The sequence below is a fragment of the Dendrobates tinctorius genome, unplaced genomic scaffold (assembly GCF_039654945.1).
Source record: "Dendrobates tinctorius isolate UK_male_01 unplaced genomic scaffold, ASM3965494v1 ptg000001l, whole genome shotgun sequence".
Taxonomy (NCBI): domain Eukaryota; kingdom Metazoa; phylum Chordata; class Amphibia; order Anura; family Dendrobatidae; genus Dendrobates; species Dendrobates tinctorius.
This window is the reverse complement of record NW_027361669.1, coordinates 2,702,383-2,728,088: the sequence shown is the minus strand read 5'-3', so window position 1 is coordinate 2,728,088 and position 25,706 is coordinate 2,702,383.

The following is a 25,706-nucleotide window of genomic DNA, read 5'->3' as shown; positions in this document are numbered from 1 at the left end:
GCTATGATAGATTCTGAGGCTATAGTGCTTAGTGTATGTGTGATGATGGATGAATGAGCCTGGTGACTGATGCATTATATTTCCCCCCTCCTTGGATATTACGTAAGAGTTATGGTTAGGAATTAGAGTCAGCACCATAGCTCTGACACTGCTTAGCGCCGCAGTGTGTCTCCTCATCATCCACTAGCGCCCTGGGCGTCGGCCAGTACAGGCCTCTGGACTACTGCTACCGCAGCGTCCGCCAGAGCAGTGCCGTGCGCCATATGTGCGCTTTCCAGCACCATTGACAGGCTGGTTAGTGGTGTCCGTCAGGGCGGACATTGTATCCGCTCCAAGCGGTGGTTCACATTACCGTGACCTGTGTCGTTAACAGGTCGCGGTTCGTCGGCTGGCGCAAACTACGTGAAGTAATGGAGTTCGTTCCTGCTAGCACCGGGTTAGTGGTTACCCACCGGTGTCTGAATTTCCCTACATGCCTTCTCCTCATTGTTCAGCTGCAGTTGGTCACCTCTGCACGGTGGGCCCAGGGCTGCGAACGCACCTCATATATTATTCCATCTTTATTATTGGGTGCATTCTGCCAGCCCGTAACAGGGACTACAATAATATTTTTGTGGTAAACTTAAAATACAATTATTTTTTCTTCACCGCCCAATGGTATAAGCTTCTATGACACACCCATGGTTTCAATATGATCACTGCACCCCTAGATAAATTCATTGAGAAGTGTAGTTTGTAAAATGAGGTTACTTTTGGGGGGATGCTGTTGTTCTGGTGCTCATGAGCTCTGCCAACGTGACATGGCACCCTCAAACCAGTCCAGCAAAATGTACAATACAATATGGCGCTCCTTCCCTTCTGAGCTTTGCACTTTGCCTCTAAAATACTTTTAGAAAACAAATGATGTATTGGCATATTCAGGAGAAATTTGTGGTCCATTTTCTCCCATTATCGCTTTTGATAATTGAAAATTAAGGCCAAAGTAACATTTTACTGGGAAAAAATGGTAATGTCTCATTGACTCATCCCAATGTTATAAAATGTTGTGAATCGCTTGAGGGTTAAAAATGCTCACTACACCACTAGATGAAATGGTCAATAGGTGTAGTTTCCAAAATGTAGTCACTTTTAGGGGTTTCTAATGTTTTGGCATGTCAGGGGCTCTTCAAATATGACATGGCATCCGCAGTCTGTTCCAAACAAAATTGGGCTCCAGAATTCAGTTGTTGCTCCTTCCCTTACGAGCCCTGCCGTGCACCCAAGCAGTAGTTTTACACCACTTATGGGGTATTGGTGTAGAGAAAAAGGGGGTGGTTGGAGCTTACCTTGCTTACCTTACCTTACCTTGCTTGTAAGATTCGAGTTCATGGGAGGCAAAACCCAAAGGAGGCAAGAATAGAACTATGCCAAAACAGCAGTTTTCCTCCACATATGGGGTATTAGTGAAATTTCAGAACAAATTTATGGTTAATTTTCTCCTGGTACCCAAATGTAAAATTTGGGGCTAAATGAACATTTTGGTGGGGAAAACTAAAATGTTAATTTTTTCCTTCTACATTACTTTAATTCCTGTGAAGCACCAAAAGGGTTAATAAACTGCTTGAATGTAGTTTTCAGCACTTTGAAGAGTTTAGTTTTTAGAATGATGACACTTTTGGTATTTTCTCTCATATTGGCCCCTCAAAGTCACTTCAAATGTGAGGTGGTCCCTTAAAAAAAACAGTTTTGCAAATTTTGGTGTAAAAATGAAAACTTGCTCATAAACTTTTAACTCTTCTAACGTCTTTTATAGAAAAAATAATAATGTTTAAAAAATAATGCAAATATAAAATAGAAATGTGGGAAATGTTATGTATAAATTATTTTGTACAGTATGACTAACTGGTTTAAGGATATAAAAATTGAAATTTTGTAAATTGCTAAACTTTTGCCAAAATTCCGATATTTTCATAAATAAATGCAAAAAAAAATTACCTAAATTTAGCATTAACATAAAGTAAAAAACAGTCTCAGAATCAGTGGGCTCTGTTGAAGCATTCCAAAGTTATAACCACATAAAGTGACACTGGTAAGAATTGCAAAATTTGGCCTGGTCAGGAAGGTGACAACAGGCTCGGGGGTGATGGGGTTAAGGTGCACGGTCCCATTATTTTGTATGCCCCCAACCCTCACTGGTGATTGACAGCACTGGTTTGCCTGAACTTTCTCTGCAGACAGTGCTTCTTCCAGACTAGTCAGTGCTGTCAGTCAGTCATCAGTGAGGGAGGCGGGGGCATGCAAAAGCAGTGGTAGAAATAGTGCACTAAGCTTTTTGGCCACCCCAAGGGGGCACCGAACACCTTAACTAGCATATTTGATTAAACTTCACTTTTGAGTCAGCGATTAGAATACTAACGGTAAGGTTTTTATGGGACTAAGTCTGCTAAATTAATGTTGTCTTGTTTGTACAATTTGCATAATGAGTTTGGACTGTGAGAACCCCTTTAATATTTCTTTGGACCACTGATTGAATAACTTCATGAATATCATGAGTACATACAATATTTGCAGAATTTCCTACTTGCTTATGTTCAGATGGTAAAAAAGACATCTTTAAATACACATCAAATTGCAGAATAACACCTACTGAATAATCTGCATTTCTCTCCTACTATCGGCATTATGGTATGTACATTGGTATATTATGCTATCTCTTCATGTATAAAAAGGTTCTCCTGAAATAATGTACTAGGGGTCTAATCTACATAAAAAACTAAGCAGCGACAATTACATTGTCAGGCAAGATATAGAACACAAGATAACTTTTTAGTCATGCTGGTAAATTTGTTTTGTCTGATCCAACATTCAAAGGCTGAAACATTTTCAGACTAGAAATATTAATCTTAAGCTTTGACTTGATTCGATAAGTTAAATTTAAAAGTTGGATTTTTGTGGTTTAAAAATAAAGCAATTATTGCCTTGCGTGCTTAGCCGAGTTTTAGCTTTGGTAGTGTACTTATGCAGACCGAGCTATGGAGGAGGGTTTATATTGCCACCAGTAGACTTACAGCCAGAGGATTGCGAAGAGTCCCTTCTACCCTAAAAGGAAAAATATTCTTACTGACCAATACATGCAATAATAATGTTATGTAGCTGTCATATCTCCAGCTTCCTCTTCCACAGTCAGTATTGGAATAGAAAAATATGGGCTCCTTAAACTGTTCAATGACCAATATAGCTTCAGCCAACTGTTCCAGATCAGCTCCCTAAGTCAGCATATAAATGAGGCAATGTAATAGCGAGAGTAGTCAAGTAAAGGCATAGGATTTGACAGGATAATTTAGTGTGGGGAAGGTGACCGGACGAACGGACTTGTCAGAAGAAAGAGGGGACGGTTTGTGCACTTTAAACAGATGTTAGTGTAGGGTCGTGGGCCGGACTGGGAGGTGGTCCCTCTGTATACCGCACAGTGACGTACAGACACAAGATGGAGGCACGTTTCGGGTGCAACAGGTCCAAGTTTATTCTTTCTTTCACCGTCCGCCTGACGGTCCCACAACACACCGCGATTCTCTTCACAGCTCTCGGGTTACAGAACACATTGAGACAGCGTACTTTCAACAGGGATGTATATATACGTACCGTCCCTTTTCACTCTGTGACGCTCTGACAGCTCCGTCACTGTGGCTGCCGTAGGCCTGTACACCAACAGTAATTTTACTGGTCATACGTCGTTCCAAATACGGTGTCCTACACCTGGTGCCTCGTCTATACTGCGGTACTTCGTGTCAGGACCACCCCCCTTGACTTTCTTTTTCCTCAGTCCCCTAGTTAGATTTTCCTCACAGTGCACCAACTGTCACAGTATTCTCGTCACTTGAGCTCCTCCTGAGGACTGGAATCTTCTGGAACCCTCCTGTCAAATTTATAGCTTTCCCGGTTCCCTGTAACTCCGCCCCCCATGACCAACAGTTTCTTAGCCCTAAGCTGATGTCAAGTCCTATGCTCACACTCCTCCCTGCCCTCTAATGTTAATTCCAGGTACTGCACGTCACCTACACTTTCCTAGCTGTTTTCCCTTCTGTCATAACTGACATCCTGCCTGACAAGGGCAAACCCCTTTGAAGCCTGACCAGTCAGTCCGTCCATTAGGATACCTTCCCTACACTCTCCCTTCCTTTGTCTATTGTCGTCCCCGACAATCATAGCCCCCTACCTTAGTCATTCTGAAGCTTCTTCTACCATCTGTTGTCGGACCAGTTGTTGGGCCAAACCCACTACCCGCGGGGGCCGAAACAAACCGGGAGCACCATGCTCCGAGCGGCCTACTGCCACTCGCCAGCGCGCACACCACATGACAACATCTTTCAAAATTGGGCTAGGTACACCTGGATTCTCTCCCTCCAGCATGTACCTTCCCCTACTCTCCCCTTCTTCCACTTTTCACAATCCGGTACGCCATGATCGAGGCCTTACACCTACCAGATCATTGTCAGTGCCCGCCCTCTTTTTTCTGGGGTGTCTGTGATGTCAGGGACCTGACCTGGGACTACTTTCTGTTTCACCTCTTCCATCTCTTAGTTACCAGTCATGGTCGGCGCCTCGGTCTCCCAGACTTTCTCAACTCATAGACCCCTTTGGTCTCACGTTTCCTTCGGTCACACAGATCATCTCTTACCCAGACCTGTTGCATTTTCTTGTGCATGTTAAACATCAGAACAACTTTATAATATCACAAGTACCCCATTTTCTTATATATTTTTTTTTTTTACACTATTGCTTTAAAACCATCACACACAACAACAATAAAACATAACAGGTTTTCTCCCCCTTCCTTGGACCTGGACACTCCTTCGCTTCTTCATATCCCCGCTCTGTCAGGTAAACAACTAAACGTATACTTTGCTAAAAAAACATAGAACGGAGCAAGCAAGAGAGAGAAAATAGAAACAACAAATAAATAACAAAAAAAATTCCTTTTCACACAAACTGTCCTTATGACATACACAATGGTGCAGCAAAGTCCCGACAGTCCAATTCACTTTCCGGTGACTGGTAGCAAGGGACCCAACAGCCGTGAGATTCCTGGGGTACGAAGAGTGTCCTAAAAGTCCTCTTTTTTTTTTTTCTTATGGGGCCCACACTCTTCGGGCTCTGTGAGTACAGCTACCGCATAGTACCCGCGAGGACAATATTCCTTGTAATAGGACACTAAGTCCCCTTCCTTCAAGGCCCTGCCATGACGTATAGAAGTTACATTTATGTAGACTTTCTGGCCAGTCTCACTATCTCGAATAAACCCGTACCCTTTTGGTATATTGGGGTACAAGAGCCGTCCCAAGGATCGTGTAGCCGCCATGCCAGCCTCCCCCTTTGCATGGAGCAGGTTCCATACGTCCTGCTCCCTGGCCTTCTTCTTTTTCACAACTTCTGTGACCCAAACCGAGGGTCCGGTGTAAGCCCGAGAGTCCGGTGGGCGGGATTTAGCCGGGGGTGAAACCAGGGCAGAGGCGGCGGATGATGTCAGCGGCCCAGCAGCCGCTGGGGCCGGGTGGCGGATAGGGGCAGTCAGATTTTCCAAAGGTTGGGCCACAGGGCCTGGCAAATAGGCTGCAGCCAGCTCCAACGCTGGCATAGCCGCTGCCGCAGGGTGAACTGCGTCCGGAGCTTCAGCCGGAGCCGGCATAACCGGAGTAATGGCCGGTTTCGGAAAGGATGCCGCCACTTGCAGGGGGAACACAACAGCGTCTTCTGGAGACAGGCTCCGCACCGGCGACACCGGGTGTGGCATCACCGGGCGGGGTGGCTCGGGGCTGGGAGTGGAGACCCCACTCAGCTCCGCATAGACAGTGGGGTTTTCCTTGGCCAGACTTTTGGGATCACAGGAGGCCGCGTGCTGCGGCTGAGTGGTGGGGGCCGCTTGCGGAGCCACTGGTAGAGCCAGGGGAACTCTCACCTTCCCCGGCGCTGCGGTCTCCGTCACATCTTTCCGCGGCTGCTCCTGCAGTCTCCGATCTTCACTCCACCGTCCGGTGGGGCTGGCCTTCAGGCTCAGAGGTTCCGCGGAGAGGCTCTCTGCTGGTATCTTTGGCGGCCGCTCCCGTGGGATCCGCCATGGTTCCGCTCCTCCACCCGAAATCAGACTGGCTGCTCGTGACTCTGAGGTATAGATCTTCGGGCGAAGCTCGACCTCCTGCCGCCATCGCCACTCCAGGCGGCCGATGCCTCGACAACCGCAGCGTCGCATCCCGTCCGGTGGGCAGCAATCGAATGGCATCAAACAACCGCAGCCAATCTTTTCCTCGGTGCCACTCCCTCTGCTGGGTGGGGCGACGGCAGGCCTTTCCACCCACCTGCCAGGGTCCAGTATGTGGGAGCGTCGGTCTCCTGGTACATATCGCTGTCCCCAGGGGTACGTAGGAGGGGGTTCCAGTCCATCTAGAACGACTGCAAACACCCGGACCTCTCCTCTGCGCTGAAGCAGCGCCGCCATCTTGCTCTGAACCTGGTACCGCCCCGGATCCTCTGCTGGCAACGCGGATATGCCACAGCGCTCCCAATTTGTAATCCACAGGTTGGTAATTTGTAATCCACAGGTGTTTATAATCCAAACAGTGCAGTCCAAGTCCGTTTCCATCCCTCAGAGGCAGGCCTGCCGCAGAAGATATTGTATTAGCGGCATTGATCCTGCCGACTATGCCAAGTGTAGGGTCGTGGGCTGGACTGGGGGGGTTGGTCCCTCTGTATACCGCACAGTGACGTATAGACACAAGATGGAAGCACGTCTCGGGTGCAACAGGTCCAAGTTTATTCTTTCTTTCACAGTCCGCCTGACGGTCCCACAACACACCGCGATTCTCTTCACAGCTCTCGGGTTACATAACACATTGAGACAGCGTACTTTCAACAGGGACGTATATATACGTACTGTCCCTTTTCACTCTGTGACGCTCTGACAGCTCCGTCACTGTGGCTGTCGTAGGCCTGTACACCAACAGTAATTTTACTGGTCATACGTCATTCCAAATACGGTGTCCTACACCCGTGCCTCGTCTATACTGCGGTACTTCGTGTCAGGATCACCCCCCTTGACTTCCTTTCTCCTCAGTCCCCTAGTTAGATTTTCCTCACAGTGCACCAACTGTCACGGTCTTCTCGACACTTGAGCTCCCCCTGGGGACTGGAATCTTCTGGAACCCTCCTGTCAAATTTATAGCTTTCCCGGTTCCCTGTAACTCCGCCCCCCATGATCAACGGTTTCTTAGCCCTAAGCTGATGTCAAGTCCTATGCTCACACCCCTCCCTGCCCTCTAATATCAATTCCAGGTACTGCACGTCACCTACACTTTCCTAGCTGTTTTCCCTTCTGTCATAACTGACATCCTGCCTGACAAGTGCAAACCCTTTTGAAACCTCTCCAGTCAGTCCGTCCATCAGGTTACCTTCCCTACACTAGTAATGACAGAAGGGAAACAGCTAGGAAAAGTGTAGAATGGGTGCAGTACCCTGGTTTGACCACAAGATGACAGGGGGAAGTGTGAGTACAGGACTTGACAGCAGCTTATGGCTCTAGAAACCGTTAGTCATGGGGGCGGGGTTACAGGGAACCGGGAAGGTTATAAATAGGACAGGAGGGTTCCAGAAAGTTTCAGTCCAGGGAGGAGCTCAGAAGGAGAGGACTCAGTGAAGGTGTATGAACAGTGTAGAGAGCTCAACTAGGGGACTGAGGAGAAAAGGAGTCAAGGGGGTGGCCCCGACACGTAGAACCGCAGAACAGACGAGGCCCCGGGGGGTACCAAATATACGACGACTTCTGACCGGTGAAGTGCTGGCGGTAGATAGGCCTAGGGCGGCCCCAGTGACAGAACCGTGAGAAACGTCACAACGACAGAAGAAAGGTGTGTGTACCCGGGTCTGAATGCGGAGAGCTGTGGAAGTGTTGCTGTGCATTGCTGAGATCGTCAGGAGGACGGCCAATAAACTTGGATCTGTTGTACCCAAAAAACTGCCTCCGTCTCGTGTCTGTGACGTCTGTTCGTGGCAGACAAGGGACCACCCTCCAAGCAGGGCCACCTTCCTACATTAGTACCATGGCTAAACGAAGCACCTATAAAATTGGTTCCAGATATATTGGCATATGAAGAAATAAAGTGGCTTCATGCTAAAGTTCGAATTGCTCCACCACATATTGTCCCTACCCCCAGAAAAAAATTCAGAACAGTAGGTGGTGAATATACCTCCCAACTTTTAAAAATAGTGAGGAGTGATGTGCTTTACGGAAAATATATACTAATTCTAGCACTGAAGTTCCTTAGTGTTCTCACTTGCTACCATACACCTTTCGTGACCCCTTACAGAATATGATGCTCTGAAAAATTACTACCCACAGATAGCATGATACTCTTCAGTGAAATTCCCACCAACAATTTCCAACACTCTTTTTATGGCATTTTAAACATCGTTTTAATATGGTTGTAATAAAGTTTTATTGTTTTGTATGATTCATGTATATGTATCCATGCTGACGTGTCACCTCACTATTCTTGGCGCCTCCCCTTTTTTTTTTTTTTATGTGTTTATATACCCCTGCAATGAACTTCTGTAACATGCCCTGATGAAGTGAGCTGGGACTGGCTCAGGAAACGCGTTGGCAATAAAGATACCTTGAACTCTACCACAGCAGCGCAGTCTCTTATTGCACTACCAGCCTTCTCTTTGTACCAAGTCCTTGGACCTCGTGCAGACTGCTGCAGCTGTTTTATGCGATTATAGGTGTTGTGACTCTCACAGCCCTATCAGGTGAGCCTAACACTTGCTGTGCACTCATCTACTTTCCATACAGACCTACGCATTGGAAGCGCCCTGTCTCCCCCTTTTCAATATATGTTCACACACATAAACTCCATATCTTTATTTGTTGTAAATGTGAAATTAAATACAGGATATTTTTGCTAGTAAAGAAGTGTCAACTAGACAGATAAAACCTATCATTAGTTATTCGAGCAGGTCAATTACAAAACAGTGACTGTATTCTGGAAGCAAGATAATTAACCTAACACTGATAACACCAAAAGTGATAACACAAAAAAATTTTGTTTCTTGCATCGTCAAGGTCACATAACTAATTTTGTGGTTATGAACTTCATTATATGCCCAGCTTATCTCTACTTACAACTTACCTTCTGGTAATTCTAAAACAATGAACTGAAAACAAACCCTCACCTGTATCAACTTTGGATAAAGAGTCCCAACCTGATTTCCTCATCTCCCAACCCATAAGATTTAACACACAGAACAAATTGTAATAGTTTAACATTTAACATATTTTCCAGCAGTTTGTAGTTTTACTTTACTTATAACATAGTTTATCCTGAGATACTCTGACTCGGCAGGCACTGGACATGCCTTGATAATAGATATCAGTTGTTTGGGGCCTGAAATCGGTATATATAGAAGACTTTCCCCAAAATCAATGCTTCATAATATACCGTATTTTTCGGACTATAAGATGCACCAGATCATAAGACGCATCCCAAATTTTCAGAAGAAAAATGGGGAAAAAAATTAATGCATCAAATGGCATCCATCTTACAGTCCGAATTCAGCTTACCAGGGGGCTTCGGCAGCGCTGGTGGATTGGGGTCACAGGGGGTGCTTGGTGGTCCGGCAATATGATCCATACCAGACTGGTGCAGCAGCATTCGGCGGTGCTTGGTGGAGCAGGGTCACAGGGGGTGTTCAGTGGTTCGATGATGATATGACCCTGCCCCAGACGTTGCAAAGATCTGGCTGTGCCTCCGGCGGCCATTTTCCCGGACGACACAACATTGCAGCAATGAACGTGCGGGGGCTCCGGGCTTTCACAAAATGTTGGGAGAGACCCTGCACACTGAAAACTGCCACACGAGTCTAGGATTGGAGTCATATCATCGCTCTGCAGCATCGGACCACGGAACACCACTCTTCCCAGCCCAGGGCTGGTAGATTCAGTCTACTCCTGCTGCTGCCACACTCTTGGTAAGTACATCCAAACTATAAGATGCATGCTCATTTTCCCCCAAAATTTTGCAGGAAAAATGTGCGTCTTATAGTCCGAAAAATATGGTACCTCTAATTAAAACAGTCATACCACTATACAAGGGCCAAACATTAATTCACACCATGACCAAATATCACTATTACAGTGTTACATTTCCCTATGAATCTGCAAAATGATTCCTCATGTTTGCTCATTTTTTTTCTGCAAAAATCTGTGTGGCTTGAGGCTCTTATTGATTGAGTTTCCACTGCAAATTTAGTTAATGCCTTTGAAGGATTGCCACCACATGTAAAGGATAGCACTAGAGAGGTCACGCAGAATCCCACCGCTGTCGCCACATGTCATGAACCCGCACCTCGCCACCCTGTCTGATGTTAATATTACGTCCGAGAGATCACGTGGTACGGTGTCCTCACTTGCACCGTGACATTCCGCACCCCCTGGGGACATGCAAGGTCAGTTTGGCACAGTTTTTTACACAGACACCCCTTGTCCACATGGGAACATGGATGCATGGGGAGTGAGAGGATGTGACTCATGTAGTGGCTGACGTGGCACCACACTCACAATCCTGACAGGCTGAGAGGCCTTTTTCACTAGGACCAGTGAAACAGCGCCTGGTAGGACTGCCACCAGTTCCTCGTTAGATGTAAGTGTGGCATCCCTGAGAGTCCAGTCGCCACAGAGGTACTGCACCTCTTCCAGAGGTGTGGTATCCCACTCTCAGGTAAGGAGGGAACACTACCCAGAACTCTAACACTCGCACCCAACACACACCTGTTCAGTCAGGGCACCTGGGTGTACCCTTAGGGAGGATGGCCTCATCCTAAGCTGGCTAGGAAAGGGTGTTGGGAAATGAGTGGGGAAGGTAGAGAGGCAGTGACAGTTGGTGGGAGGAGTTAGTGCTGAGGTAAGGAGGGGTCCTTGGGGCACGGGAAGTGCGGAGGCCACCCGTGGGGCCCATATCCAGAAGTGTAGGGACCAGGTGTTAGGAATGGCGGAGCGCACTAAATAAAAATAATAATAAAGTGTGTTCGCTGCTCGGGGTCCACCGTGCAGTAGGAGTTACAACCGCTGCTGAGTAATGGCAGACGAGCAATATGGCGATATAATGCGCACGGGTTCAACTTCACCTGAAGTGCGCAGAGCGGGCTCTGTTCACACACAAGCGCCGCAACAAAAACATACAAAAAGGCTGAGCCTGTTAGAGTCACAGGCCTCAGGTAAATTCACACATGGTATAAGGTCACAGGAGCAGGAACTAAGACAGAGGGGCTGCGTCCGTCTAGACCTACCGTGTGTGCAGCGTCACTACTGTGAACGCCAAGAAGGGCTGCAACTGCAGCACGGCGCAGGACACTGCTGCTGGACGACACAGCTACAAAGCAGGCGCTATGTCGGACACTAGCGCACTGGCCTAAGGCTTGCCACAGACTGGCGCAGACTACTGAACTAATTCCCTAACCACATGCGTAATATCAGAGGGAAGGGGTTTCATAATAAGTCAGTCACCAGAATCATACATCCGTCACCATTCACACATAGCAGTATAGGCTATACTAGCGCATGGCGGAAGGGCCATGTGCGCTTTTTATAGCAGCCAGGACCTTCCGAAAGCTTCCAGATCTCCGAGATGGACCAATGAGATCTGGAGCAGGACCTGAGCACATGACTCCCGATCTCCAATGGGAAAGCGTCTCATGAGCAAGCTTAGTAGGAGGACAGAGGGACTTAGCCCCTGGAGAGATTTGCTGCAAGGCTATCTGCTCTGCGGTACATAAAGAGCAAGAGACCGCAGAATGTAAGGGTCTGGATTCCTGCAGAGCAGATGCAGGAACCTGACTCCTAACACCAGGTCGCAGTGGGGTAGCCGACCCCTAAGACTAGTGGAGGACTACAAGACTCAGCTAGCAAGCTGGAGGCTGGGGTAGCTGTACGTACCTCAGCCACAACCACATTCATTCACAAAAAAGGCAGCTATATAGGAGCAAGGGGACTCAGAGGATGTCACCAGACACTGTTTGTGAAGGTGCTGGGCAGGAGAGCGTAAACCAGCACAGTGAGGTGGCCAGGAGAGAAATACACAGAAGGGAGTCCTTGAAAGGCGTATCCCAATCTACCTGGGAGTTTCCTGGACCACTCACCTGGAGTACATGGCACCAAGCGGGCATCTGTGCACAAGTGAACTGTGAGTAAAGCATTGGAAACTGCACCCTGCTGTATCATCTGAGTCATTCACATCTCACTTACCCTGCACCGCACTCACCAAAACAGTTACTATCATCACATTCAACATCCTAACTGCCCTGGAATACAGCTCTACCCGTGGAGAGCTAAATCGTCTTTGCTGCCCTAACACCATCCCAGAGAATCTGCATTGCAGTGTTGGCTACCCTTGCCAAATACCATGGGTGGCGTCAAGAACATTTAATCTTTTATATCTCAAACTTTATTTTCCGCTTTTTATACCCGTTTTCATCGGATGCCCAGGGCCATGGACCGGGTCACCGCTGCCATGACAAAATCCCTGTAGAATCGACTAAGGCCCGGACCGAGTCCTCCAGCCCTAGTGGGCGTTTCATAAGCTCGGTCCGTTAACGGGATTATATCGGATCATAAACATAGCCCAGTAGCATGGAAGGTTCAGCTGAGTAAACACAGACGTGTGGATTCGTGGATCGAGCTAAAAGAGCAGACCAAGTTTAAATTATATATTTAATCGCCTTAAGTGCACACTAGACAAAACACTATATACACATGGTTATACATATACAGTGGTCAGATATGCAAATGTAAGGAGGTGGACCAGACCACAGGTACCTGCATGCTGAGTCTGGAACTTGAGAGGCTGCATCATGTGTCCCGGGGAAGAAGTGTGGCGCCCCCAGGAGTATGGTCACCACAATGGCATTACATTCCTCCTAGGGAGTGTGATGTCATGCTTGGAAGCAATGAAGGGTCTCTCTGTCAGTTAATCACAACACACAACACAGCTCCCACTCCAGGCCAGCAGAGGGAGCTCTGAACCCAAAACTGGGGGAAGAGCTGCTCTCTGGGGGCCAGGAAGGGAAAATTAGGAGTTTGTGTGAGGAGGGCAACGTGTGTGGACGTGAGGAGAAGAGCTGGGGGGGATTGAGCAGAGAGTTGAGGCTCATTCCCAGCTATAGCACATGATCTGGAGCCCGGTATCCACGGCTGTATGGACACTGATGGTCCTGCAACAGAAACCGGAGGAATAGGAAGCTGTAAATGCTCTATTCCAACATAAGACTTGGAGGCACAAGAGCGACGAGTGAGCCAGAAGAGAAAGACTACAGCTGTCTGCCATACGAGGGAATTCTAAAGAGAATAAGCAAGTGGAACTTCAGTGTAACACAGTACTGCAAGTACCTAAAACTAAGCGTTAGGAAGGAGACTACACAACCCATCTGCTTAGAGAGATTCCTAAGTTGCTTCCAGGCCAGCCAGCTCCTGTGCCATCTGTAATCTGGACCCTGGACTGCATTTGCCAAGCAAAGTAAAGGTAATTAAACTGCACCCTGTTGTGTCCTTGCCTTCTTCCTGCAAAGTCTCCAGCACTGCTACATCTTTGTGCCAAACACTACACCCTCTTCCTCAACACCTTCCCTCTTCATCTACTCTGCCCTGGGACTACAGCCCTGCCTGTGGAGGGCTACGCCATCATTGCTGCACCCCACCATCTGTCCCAGTGGATCTGTCCGCAGCGTGGGCTTAACATCTTCATTGCCGAACACCACAGGTGGCGTCACGAATCATTCACTCATAAACTTTATTCCATCACTTAATCCTATTTACATGGGCCAGGTCACCGCTGCTGTGACATTCCCCTCTGAGAGACCGGCCCGGTACCGAGTACCCCACAGCCCTGGGAGGGCGACCAATTTTGGCATCACGAACAGGATTTACGGAGCCCGGTATTGTGTGCCAGGACTGTGTTGTGTGCCATAGACTGTTTGCGCAATTGCCGCCATTACCCCGCTGCTTGGCGCATGCGGGAAGCCTAAGGGGCAGGCCGTCGTGGGTGGAGCCAGCCAAAAAGCGCGAAAAGTGAAGTGCTGCACGGGAAGAGGCCAGCGCGCGTGAAGTGAGAAGCTGAGGCTTGCAGTCCTGGCGTCCCCCGATCATCCAGCCGGTGGAGCGGCAACCGGTAAGCCAGCGCAACCCAGGGCCTGGCAAACGTTAACTAGGGGGGAAGAGAATGTCTGAAGCAAGAGCAGACGCAGCGGCGGACGCCACTGCAAACCCCACAGTGCCGCAAGCTGCAGGGCCCAGCGCAGCTGCGGCTTCCAAAGCGTCGCTGCCTCCAGCAGCCAGCGCTGCCTCCACAGCGCCGCAAGATTCAGCACCCACCGCAGCAGTCCCCATAATACCGCTGTCTATGCCCTATATACCGGGAGTGGCCTGGCTACCGCAGTACTCAGGGGAGTCACATACTCTGAGTGAATTTAAAGAGAGACTGTGCAGTTTGTTTGAGGTGTAACCTCTGTCTGAAAACCAGAAAGTGAACATCCTTATTGGGCAGCTCACTGGTGCAGCGCAAAGGGAAGTAAAAGCCTGGCAGGACACTGATAAAAAGACTGTTAAAAAGATTCTGGCAAAGTTAAAAAGCACCTTTGACACTAGCAATGCAGCTGAAATAAAGATGAGATTCTTTGGGTGTAAGCAAAGAGTGCAGTATATGGGACTATGCTCTTAACCTGCAGGAGGCGCTGCGAGCCATCAAGCAGATTGATCCAGACAGTGTGAAAGATGGAGACAGACTGTTAAAGGAGCAATTTATTGAGGGCCTCTTATCCAGTACCCACAGAGCAGAGCTGCTGTGCATCATAGCCCTACAGAACCCTTACCTAGACTTTGCAGACTTCAAAGAGGGCGATTCGAGTGCTGCATGAACCAAATGTCAGCCATCCAGCGCCCCCTAGGCGCCCAGCGATCAAATACCATCAAGAAGCAGCATCTTTCCCTCTCAGCCCGGTGGAGGCTGATGCACAGAATCTGGACAAAGACCCTTCTGCCGAACTGCGTCTTCACGTCCAGGAGCTGACCAAAAATATGGCTGCACTTGCCAAAACTGTGCAATCCCTGCAGGTGTCATCCAAGGAGAAGATCCAGCTGGCCTTCAGTCCAGAGTATGTCCCATGGGTACGAAAGAAGAGGATCCCGCCTCGCCAAGGGAGAGACAACGATCGCTATGACCTGGATGGACATCCCATCCGTCGTCACTGCCACAAGGCAGGCCACATTGCAAGGTTCTGTTATTTAAACGAGCAACCCCTGGGGCAGAGGGCCAAACCCCAGGAGTAGGACCACAAGGCCCAAGGAACTGGCAAGCCAAGTATGTTGGAGGGCGACCGGTCCTCCCAGTGGTGATCGACGGCATCCCCATGAACGCTTTGCTGGACACTGGCTCTCAGGTGACAACTATGCCATATATCCTTTACAAGCGGTTTTGGGCTGACTCTGAACTTACTCGCGGCCCAAGTGATGAACTCACAGTAGTTGCCAGCAATGGTCAGTCTTTGCCGCAAGTAGGATGTAAAGAGATTACTATTAAAGTGGGACGAGTAGAGTTAAAATCTGAAGGTCTGATAGTTGTACACATTGATCGACGAGAATGTAACCCAATGATGACCCTTGGTACTAATGTGATTGAAAATTGTCTTGCCGAGGTTATTGTTTTGTTGCAACAGGTGGCTGAGACTGCTGGTTCCAGTGAACAACGAGTCCTGCCGAAGGAGATCAAGGCCCTGATGCAAAGACAGCAGGTAGAACTCTCTGGCAGAGAAATTGGCAGCGTCAGAGTGAGTGATTCTTTCCCATTGCGATACCCCCCATATGTGAAATGTTAATTTGGTGTCGGGCAGCCATAGGCCTCAGAGGAAAAGATTACCAAGCATTGGTAGAGCCAGTGTACTCTGATAGCCGGCCCACTGTCCTGACAGCCAGAGGGGTAGTTGTTGTCCGGAGAGTACCTGTACGCCTCTTGAATTGTGGGGAAGAGGAGGCCACAACACCTCTATATGCCACAGTTGCTAAGCTGCTTACTGTCAGTAACAATGCAATACGGGCAGCAGAGCCCTTGGTCTCATCCGACCAGGTGGAGGACAATGGCTCTGTAAAGCAGCTGGAGGAGTGGTGTCAGCAGCTGCATGTGGGAACTGACTCCACTCCTTCATACCAAAAGAGTGGGGTTTACCGAGTGACTCATGAGTATGAGCGGGTATTCTGTAAACAGCCTCTGGACTTTGGGAAGTCAAAAGGGGTTCAACACCATATCCCCACTGGAGATCATCCACCCATTAAAGAAAGGTACCGGCCTATACCCCCAACACAATATCAATGTGCCAAAAGTATGTTGCGGGAAATGAAGGAAGCTGGTTTGATCAGAGACAGTTGTAGCCCCTGGGCAGCCCCAGTAGTCTTTGTGAAAAAGAAAGATGGTACCATGAGAATGTGTGTTGATTACAGAAAAATTAACAGCATTACACATAAGGAGGCCTACCCTTTACCCAGAATTGAAGAGTCATTAGCTGCACTTAAAACTGCTAACTATTTTTCCACCTTAGAGCTCACTAGTGGGTATTGGCAGGTTCCCGTGTCAGAGGCAGACAAGGAGAAAACAGCGTTTACCACACCAATGGGTCTCTGCGAGTTCAACTACATTCCATTCAGGCTCTGCACTGCCCCTGGGACATTTCAACAGCTAATGGAGTGCTGTCTTGGACACAAGAACTTCGAGACAGTTCTGTTATACCTTGATGATGTCATTGTTTTCTCCAAGACTTATGAAGACCATCTGAAGCACCTGGCTGAGATGTTTGAAGCCTTGTCCAACTTTTTCCTGAAAGTGAAGCCTTCCAAATGCCATCTCCTGAAGCCCAAGGTACAGTACCTCGGTCATGTAGTGAGTGCAGAAGGTGTGGCACCGGATCCTGACAAAGTCACTGTCATCCGAGACTGGCAGAAGCCCAACAACCTCCATGAAGTACGTCAATTCCTCGGGTTGGTAGGCTACTACCGAAGGTTCATCAAAGGCTTCACTGAGATAGCCACGCCTATGCAAAATCTTCTGGTGGGCCAGTCCAAGAAAGCCAGAAAGAAGAGTCCTACATTTGAAAGGAATGAGGAACTGGAGAGGTCTTTCACTCGACTGAAGATGGCTCTCACAGGAGATGAAGTTCTTGCCTACCCAGACTATGACCAACCATTTGTTCTGTATACTGATGCCAGCAACGTGGGACTGGGAGCAGTACTGTCAAAGGTACAGAATGGCAAAGAAAGAGTGATCTCCTACGCCAGCAGGAAGCAGGAAGCTTCATCCCACTGAAAGGAACCCTGACAACTACAGTTCCTTCAAACTGGAGTTCCTCGCCATAGTCTGGGCTGTGACAGAACGATTCAAGCATTGCCTAGCTTCATCCAAGTTTACCATCTTCACGGACAACAACCCGTTGACTCACTTGGAAACTGCAAAACTAGGTGCACTGGAGCAGCGATGGATGGCCCGGCTGTCTAACTATGAATTCACCATCAAGTACCAAGCGGGGCACAAGAATGCCAATGCTGATGCGCTGTCCAGAATGCCCAATCTGCCAGATGCAGGAGAAGACCCTGAGGCACTCGAAGAAATAGAGATACCTGCCTTCCACTGGCCAATTGCGGCCCAACGTGCTCAAGGAGTGAGAAACAGATGGTCTATCATGAAAGAGGCCACCCCAAATCCATTGCCTCATCATGACTGGGCAGAAACGCAGGATAGCGACCCCGCAGTCCACCTGGTAAAGGAGCTACTGTCACAAGCTGACTCACGCCCAGATCCAGATACTCCTGAAGAAACCCAGCAGTTGTGGAAGGAGAGAGGCCGGCTGTTCATCTATGAGGGAAAACTGTATCGGAGGAGTATCAATGCCCGCACTCATGAGCTGGTCTGGCAGGTGATAGTCCCAAAGAGGGAGGCATCAATGGTCTTGGAAGCATACCACAATGGAGCTGGACACTTCGGATGGAAGAAGTTGGAGGCATTGCTCCGGGAGAGATTCTACTGAACTGGTATGAGGAAAGTCATTGAAAATTGGTGCCGGGAGTGTGGACAATGCAACCTGCGCAGGAATGACTGTAACAGCCAGCGAGCTCCTTTGCAGCCAATAATAACCAAACAACCACTTGAGTTGGTCGCCCTGGACCATGTGAAGCTGGTCCCAAGCCGTTCAGGCTACATTTATGCTCTTACCATCGTTTACCACTACTCGAGATTCCTGGTAGTCGTGCCTGTCAAGGATCGAACAGCCAGGACAGCAGCCAGAGCATTCCAGCAGCACTTTTGTCGACCACACGGATACCCCGAGCGAGTGCTTACAGATCAAGGTCCAGCCCTTGAGGCAGAAGTGTTCCAGGAATTCTGTATCTTGTACGGTTGCAAGAAGATCAGGACAACACCGTACCATCCACAGAACAATGGCATGTGTGAAAAGATGAATCAGGTGGTTATCGACCTACTGAAGACCTTGCCTTTGGAAGAGAGGAATCTGTGGCCAGAGAAGTTACCAGATCTGGTCGACCTCTACAATCACATTCCTGTGAATTCCACGAACTGCACTCCAGCCTACCTAATGAGAGCGAGACCTGGCAAGTTGCCTATTGATTTGGATATGGGAATCCTTACACCTGAGGTGACATCACCAGATGCTGACTGGGATACAGAACGGCAGCAACAGTACCGTAGAGTACAAGAGTGCGTAGAAAAGAGTCTAACTCAAGCGAGACAAAAACAAGTAAAGAACTACAATCAACATGCACCTGCAGTTCCCTTGTCACCAGGAGAATAAGTCCTAAAGAGAAAAAGGAGGATGCATAAATTGGATGACTAATGGGAAGCTGAACCCTACACCGACCTACCATCAAACTTTGACAACACCAAAGTGTGCCTTATCAGTAAGGATGGAGGAGAAACATCATCAGCAGTATCGAGGGATCATCTGAAATTGTGCCCTGACCAGCTAAAGGAAAGAATGGAAGAACAAATCAACCTTCAACCAATAGAAGAAGAAGAAAAGGTCAGCACTGTACTCTGAGAATTTCCTGCAAACTGGACAAGAATGGATCAAGCCGTCGTAGTCCCTGTCCTAATCTTTCCCCAGCCTACTGTAACTGAAGTAGCAGAGACTCAAGACAACTCTGAAAATCAGGAAGTTCAGGCAGCGGATGTTACACCAGCAGTGGAGCCAGAGAACCTTTGCCCTGCCAGTGGTGAATCTGTCATGCCCATAGTGAGTCTAAGAGTTCACAGACAGTTACTACCCAGTTTACCCACACCAGTGCTACGTAGGTCTGTCCGTAGTACCCAAGGTATTCCACCCCTAAGGTTCCGCATATAGATACGTTTTGTAAATGTTAATCTGTAAATATGCAACTGTTTAAGTTTATGCGCCTACATAGACTCTGTAAGAACTTTTGAACAATCTGAGTTTGTTTTTGATGGACAATTGGGCCACAGGACTATGTCTGGTCAAAACTATCTTGTATATAGTTACCTAACTGCTCAGGAAATGGACCATGGACATTGACGCATGGACTAATCGTCCAAAAGACTATTTTTGAGCTTTGGATTTGGTAATTTTTCTTTTTTGAAATCTTCTTACATTTACAATTGTTAATTTGTTAATTTGTTTGCATGTTTTCTTCAGTCCGGGAGTACTGAATTGCACTAGGGGGGAATGTGGCGCCCCCAGGAGTATGGTCACCACAATGGCATTACCTTCCTCCTAGGGAGTGTGATGTCAGGCTTGGAAGCAACGAAGGGTCTCACTGTCAGTTAATCACAACACACAACACAGCTCCCACTCCAGGCCAGCAGATGGAGCTCTGAACCCAAAACTGGGGGAAGAGCTGCTCTCTGGGGGCCATGAAGGGAAAATTAGGAGTTCATGTGAGAAGCGCAACGTGTGTGGATGTGAGGAGAAGAGCTAGGGGGATTAAGAAGAGAGTTGAGGCTCATTCCCAGCTATAGCGCATGATCTGGAGCCCGGTATCCAAGGCTGTATGGACACTGATGGTCCTGCAACAGAAACCGGAGGAATAGGAATCTGTAAATGCTCTATTCCCACATAAGACTCGGAGGTACAACAGCGACGGTAATAAAGGTAATAAGCAAGTGGAACTTCAGTGTAACACAGTACTGCAAGTACCTACAACTAGGAATCTAGGAAGGAGACTACACAACCCATCTGCCTAGAGAGATTCCTAAGTTGCTTCCAGGCTAGCCAGCTCCTGTGCCATCTGTAATATGGACCCTGGACTGCATTTGCCAAGCAAAGTAAAGGTAATTAAACTGCACCCTGTTGTGTCCTTGCCTTTTTCCAGCATAACTCCTTAATGGACGGTTGTTATGAGCTCATTTTCTCCTTCACCTTTGATGTCCGATGAACTCCCTCTGCTGGTGAAAGGAGGTAGTGAAATTGATTTGGATGGGAAAACCCTGTCATCTGAACAGGTGGAGTGTGATTGGACATCCGGAATCTCTGAGTGGATATAAGGCCGCCGACGCCCTGCTGGGTTGCTGGTGATCCTCTCTGCTCTGAGCTCTGGCCTCCAGTTTAGTCCTGTCTACTAAAGCTAAGTTTTTGCTCTGCTATTGTTCCATGAGATTTTGTCTGTTTACTTAGTCTTTGCGTTCAGCCAGCCCTGGTTGGGACTGGCTGAACTCCATTTTTGTCTCTGATCAGTTGATCTCCTTGCTCTGTCTTCAGAATATACCTGAGTGCTGATATAGTGATTTTGAAGTCTAGTGACTTCAGGGCCTTTTCTATCAGACGTGTTGGACATTATTTTTGGCAGGATTTTTGCGTGATTGCAGACAGTTGCTTTTCTTTCCTGTTCTATCTAGTTAGTAAGGGCCCCATCATTTGCTCAGCCTGTCTTTCTCTCTGTGTTTTCATCTGTTTTCACCATCAATACATGTTGGGGGCTGTCTATTGCTTTGGGGTCTGCTCTGGGGCAGTTTAGATTTCCCCTTTCTTTCTTTAGGTTTATTTAGTTCTCCAGCTGTGAACGAGGTGTCTAGGACCACTGTAGGAACACCCCACAGCTACTGTTAGTTGTTGTGAATAGGATCAGGGGTCTGCAATCCGCTAGCTACCAACCTCTCCGGTTTTCTGGACTTAGCTTGTATTTTTGTTTTTTCCTCCTCCGGTGACTCATTCCTAACAGACGGTCCTGGGGAGGCGGTTTTGGCACCATTGGATCCAGCCAGGCCTCTGCTATGCTTTGAAACCAAACACAGCTTTGCCACCTGGCTCCTACTAGCCATTCTACAAATCTCCCCACTCTGGGCTGCTAGGATGAATTGAGACCCTGGAGGGCGTTCTGTCCACTCCAGATATCTTGAAAATGTAACCGATGTATGGCTAGGACGTAATCTCCTTATAAAATCGCATGGACTCCACAGGAGGTCTTCCTGTAGCAGTTTGTATACTAGCTAGTGTGGCTGTACCACCTGCTGAGCCAAGTGGCTTGCTACAGCTGCACATGCTGAAGGAAGATTGTAAGCTGCCTTTAAATCTCCCCATAATTCACAATGCCAATCAAAAGATCTTAGACTACCACTGCAAAAATTATGAAAATAACTGTTAACAATGATACATTGCAACACCAGGGTGTAGTGAAATATATCACTAATATCACTAAGGAGGTGTCCCTGCTTGTTGGTACCAAACATTCTGAATCTATTTTGTTTTTTGTTCTTGAAAGCATTTGCGCAATTTTGTGCTTGGGCATGCCAGGCTATTGAACGGCACCTCGGAGATTTTGTATACTGGATGCCTGAGCGTTAGAACAAATGTACTGTATGTCTTTATCTGTAAATTTGTCTAAAGCCCTACTGAATGTTTTATCTAAAACATTTAGAAATTTTCCTCAGTTGTTTTTGGTGTCTGAATGTAAAAAATTAATCAGAGATCTCAAACAGCATTCCTCAAGGGCCGCAAACAGGTCATGTTTTCAGGATTTCCTTGTATTGCACAGGTGATAATTTAATCACCTGCACAGATAATGATTCCAGCACCTTGTGCAATGCTAAGGAAATCTTGAAAACACACATGGTTTGTGGTGTAGGGAAGGTGACCTGACGGACTGACTTGTCTATAGGGAGGAGGGACGGTTGGTGCACTATAGATGGACATTTGTCATAATAGAAGGAAAACAGCTGGGGAAAATGGAATAGGAGTGCAGTACCTAAGTTTGACCACAAGATGGCAGGGGGGAGCATGAGAACAGGACTTGACAGCAACTTGGGGCTACGAAAACGCTTAGTCATGGGGGACGGGGAGATAGGAACCCAGGAGGGAAATTCCCGAGGAGGAAGATAAATAGGACAGGAGAGGGTTCCAGAGGGTTCCAGTCCCGGGAGGAGCTCAGGAGGAGAAGAGACAGTGAACGAGAATGAACAGCAGTGGAGAGTTCGACCAGGGGACTGAGGAGAAAAGAAGTCAGGGGGGTGGCCCCGACACGAAGAACCGCAGAACAGACGAGGCCCCAGGGGAACCAAATTGACGACGACCTCGGACTGGTGAAGCGCTGGCGGTAGATAGGCCTAGGGCAGCCCCAGTGAAACAGCCGTGAGGAACGTCACTATGACAGAAGAAAGGTGCAGGTACCCGGGCCTGAATACGGAGAGCTGTAAAGGTGCTGCGGTGTATTGGTATGGTCGTCAGGAGGACTGCCAATAAACTCGGACCTGTTGTACCCAAAAATCTGCCTCCGTCTCGTCTCTGTGTCATCTGTGCACGGTAAGCAGTGGACCACCCTCCAATCTGGCCCTTACTACATCGGCCCTCGAGGAATGCAGTTTGAGACTCATGAATTAACCCAACACATAGATTATGATTGTCATATTGATCTAGTAACTAATTTCTGTCCTTTTAAGGGTAAAATATACAGGTGCATCTCACACAATTAGAATATCATTAAAAAGTTAATTTCTTTCAGGTCTTCAATACAAAAAGTGAATCTCATATATTATATAGAGTCATAACAAACAGATTCATCTATTTCAAGCGTTTATTTCTGTTAATGTTGATGATTATGGCTTACAGCCAATAAAAACCCAAAAGTCATTATTTCAGTAAATTAGAATACTTTATAAAACCAGATCTGAACTGTTGACCTACTGAAATGTATGTTCAGTAAATGCACTCAATACTTGGTCGGGGCTCCATTTGCATCAATTACTGCATCAATGCGGCATGGCATGGAGGCAATCAGTCTGTGGCACTGCTGAGGTCTTGTGGAAGCCCAGGTTGCTTTGATAGCAGCCTTCAGCTCATCAACATTGTTGTGTCTCGTGTCTCTCATTGTCCTCTTGACAATACCCCATAGATTCTTTATGGGGTTAAGATCAGGCAAGTTTGTTGGCCAATCAAGAACAGTGATACTGTTGTTTTAAACAAGGCATTGGTACTTTTGGCAGTGTGGACAGGTGCCAAGTCCTATTGGAGAATTAAATTTCCATCTCCAAAAAGCTTGTCGGCAGAGAGAAGCATGAAGTGCTCTAAAATTTCCTGGTAGACGGCTGTGCTGACTTTGGTCTTGATAAAACACAGTGTACCTACACCAGCAGATGACATGGCTCCTCAAACCATCACTGACTGCGGAAACTTCACACTAGACCTCAAGCAGCTTGAATTGTCTGTATCTCCACTCTTCCTCGAGACTCTGGGACCTTGATTTTCAAGTTAAAAGTACAGACACAGTACTATTATTATACACAGTATTATTTTCATAAAGTGTGTGAGAACAAGATAAGAGGGTCCTGGTTATGAAGAAAATTTTGAATGGGCAGCATAGGTATAGTTAGATAAATATGTTGAAGTGGTAGGACAGTCTGAAGAAATGTGTTTTATCATCATAAACTAATATAGCATGTTCCTTATTTTGGCCCCCAAACAATATTTAAGCCACTCATCATGGCCCCCTTTATTTAATAATCTCACCTAGGCTGGCACTCTTTATTTTATACTATGCCCTAACCTGGCCCCCTATGTCCCTTGTCCAGCCTGTCCCCCAGATATCCATCCTTCCGTACCAGCAATCCATACTAGCACCCAACCATGTATTTATCCTGGTCCCCATATATCCATCCTAGTCCCTCCACATATCCATTCTGGTCCCTCCATATATCCATCCTGGATCCCCCATATATCCATTCTGTTCCCTTCATATATCAATCCTGGCTCCCCCGTATATCCATCGTGACTCCTCCATATATCCATCCTGGCTCCCCCATATATCCATTCTAGCTCCTCCATATATCCATCCTGGTCCCTCAATATATCCATCCTGGATCCCCCATATATCCATCCTGGTCCCTTCATAAGGGAAGGGAATGCAAAAGGCTTCTTGGAAATGATGCAACAAGTTTTTCACACCTGGATTTGGGGATCCTCTGCCATTCTTCCTTGCAGATCCTCTCCAGTTCCATCAGGTTGGATGGTGAACGTTGGTGGCCAACCATTTTCAGGTCTCTCCAGAGATGCTCAATTGGGTTTTGGTCAAGGCTCTGGCTAGGCCAGTCATGAATGGTCACAGAGTTGTTCTGAAGCCACTCCTTTGTTATTTTAGCTGTGTGCTTAGGGTCATTGTCTTGTTGTAAGGTGAACTTTCGGCCAAGTCTGAGGTCCAGAGGTCTCTGGAAGAGGTTATCATCCACGATATCTCTGTACTTGGCCTCATTCATGTTTCCTTCAATCGCAACCAGTGATCCGGTCCCTACAACTGAAAAACACCCCCATAGCATGATGCTACCACCACCATGTTTCACTGTTGGGATTGTATTGGGCAAGTGATGAGCAGTGCCTGGTTTTCTTCACACATACCGCTTAGAATTATCACCAAAAAGTTCTATCTTTGTCTCATCAGACCAGAGAATCTTATTTCTCATAGTCTGGGAATCTTTCATGTGTTTTTTAGCAAACTCTATGCGGACTTTCATATGTCTTGCACTGAGGAGAGGCTTTCGTTAGGCCACTCTGCCAAAAAGACCCGAATGGTGGAGGGCTGCAGTGATAGTTGACTTTGTGGAACTTTCTTTCATCTCCCTACTGCATCTGTAAAGCTCAACCACAGTGATCTTGGGGTTCTTCTTTACCTTCCTCACAAAGGCTTTTCTCCCACGATTGCTCAGTTTAGATGAACGGCCAGGTCTAGGAAGACTCCTGGTGGTCCCAAACTTCTTCCATTTAAGGATTATGGAGGCCACTATGCTCTTAGGAACCTTGAGTACTGCAGAAATTCTTTTGTAACCTTGGCCAGATGTGTGCCTTGCCACAATTCTGTCTCTGAGCTCCTTAGACAGTTCTTTTGACCTCATAATTCTCATTTGGTCTAACATGAACTGTGAGCTGTGAGGTCTTACATATACAGGTGTGTGCCTTTACAAATCAAGTCCTATCAGTTTAATTAAACACAGCTGGACTCCAATGAAGGAGTAGAACCATCTCACGGAGGATTACAAGGAAATGGACGACATGTGACTTAAATATGAGTGTCTGAGCAAATGGTCTGAATACTTTTGACCAAGTGATATTTCTGTTTTTCTTTTTTAAGAAATTTGCAAAAATTTCTACATTTCTGTTTTTTTCAGTGAAAATGGGGTGCAGAGTGTACATTAGTGAGA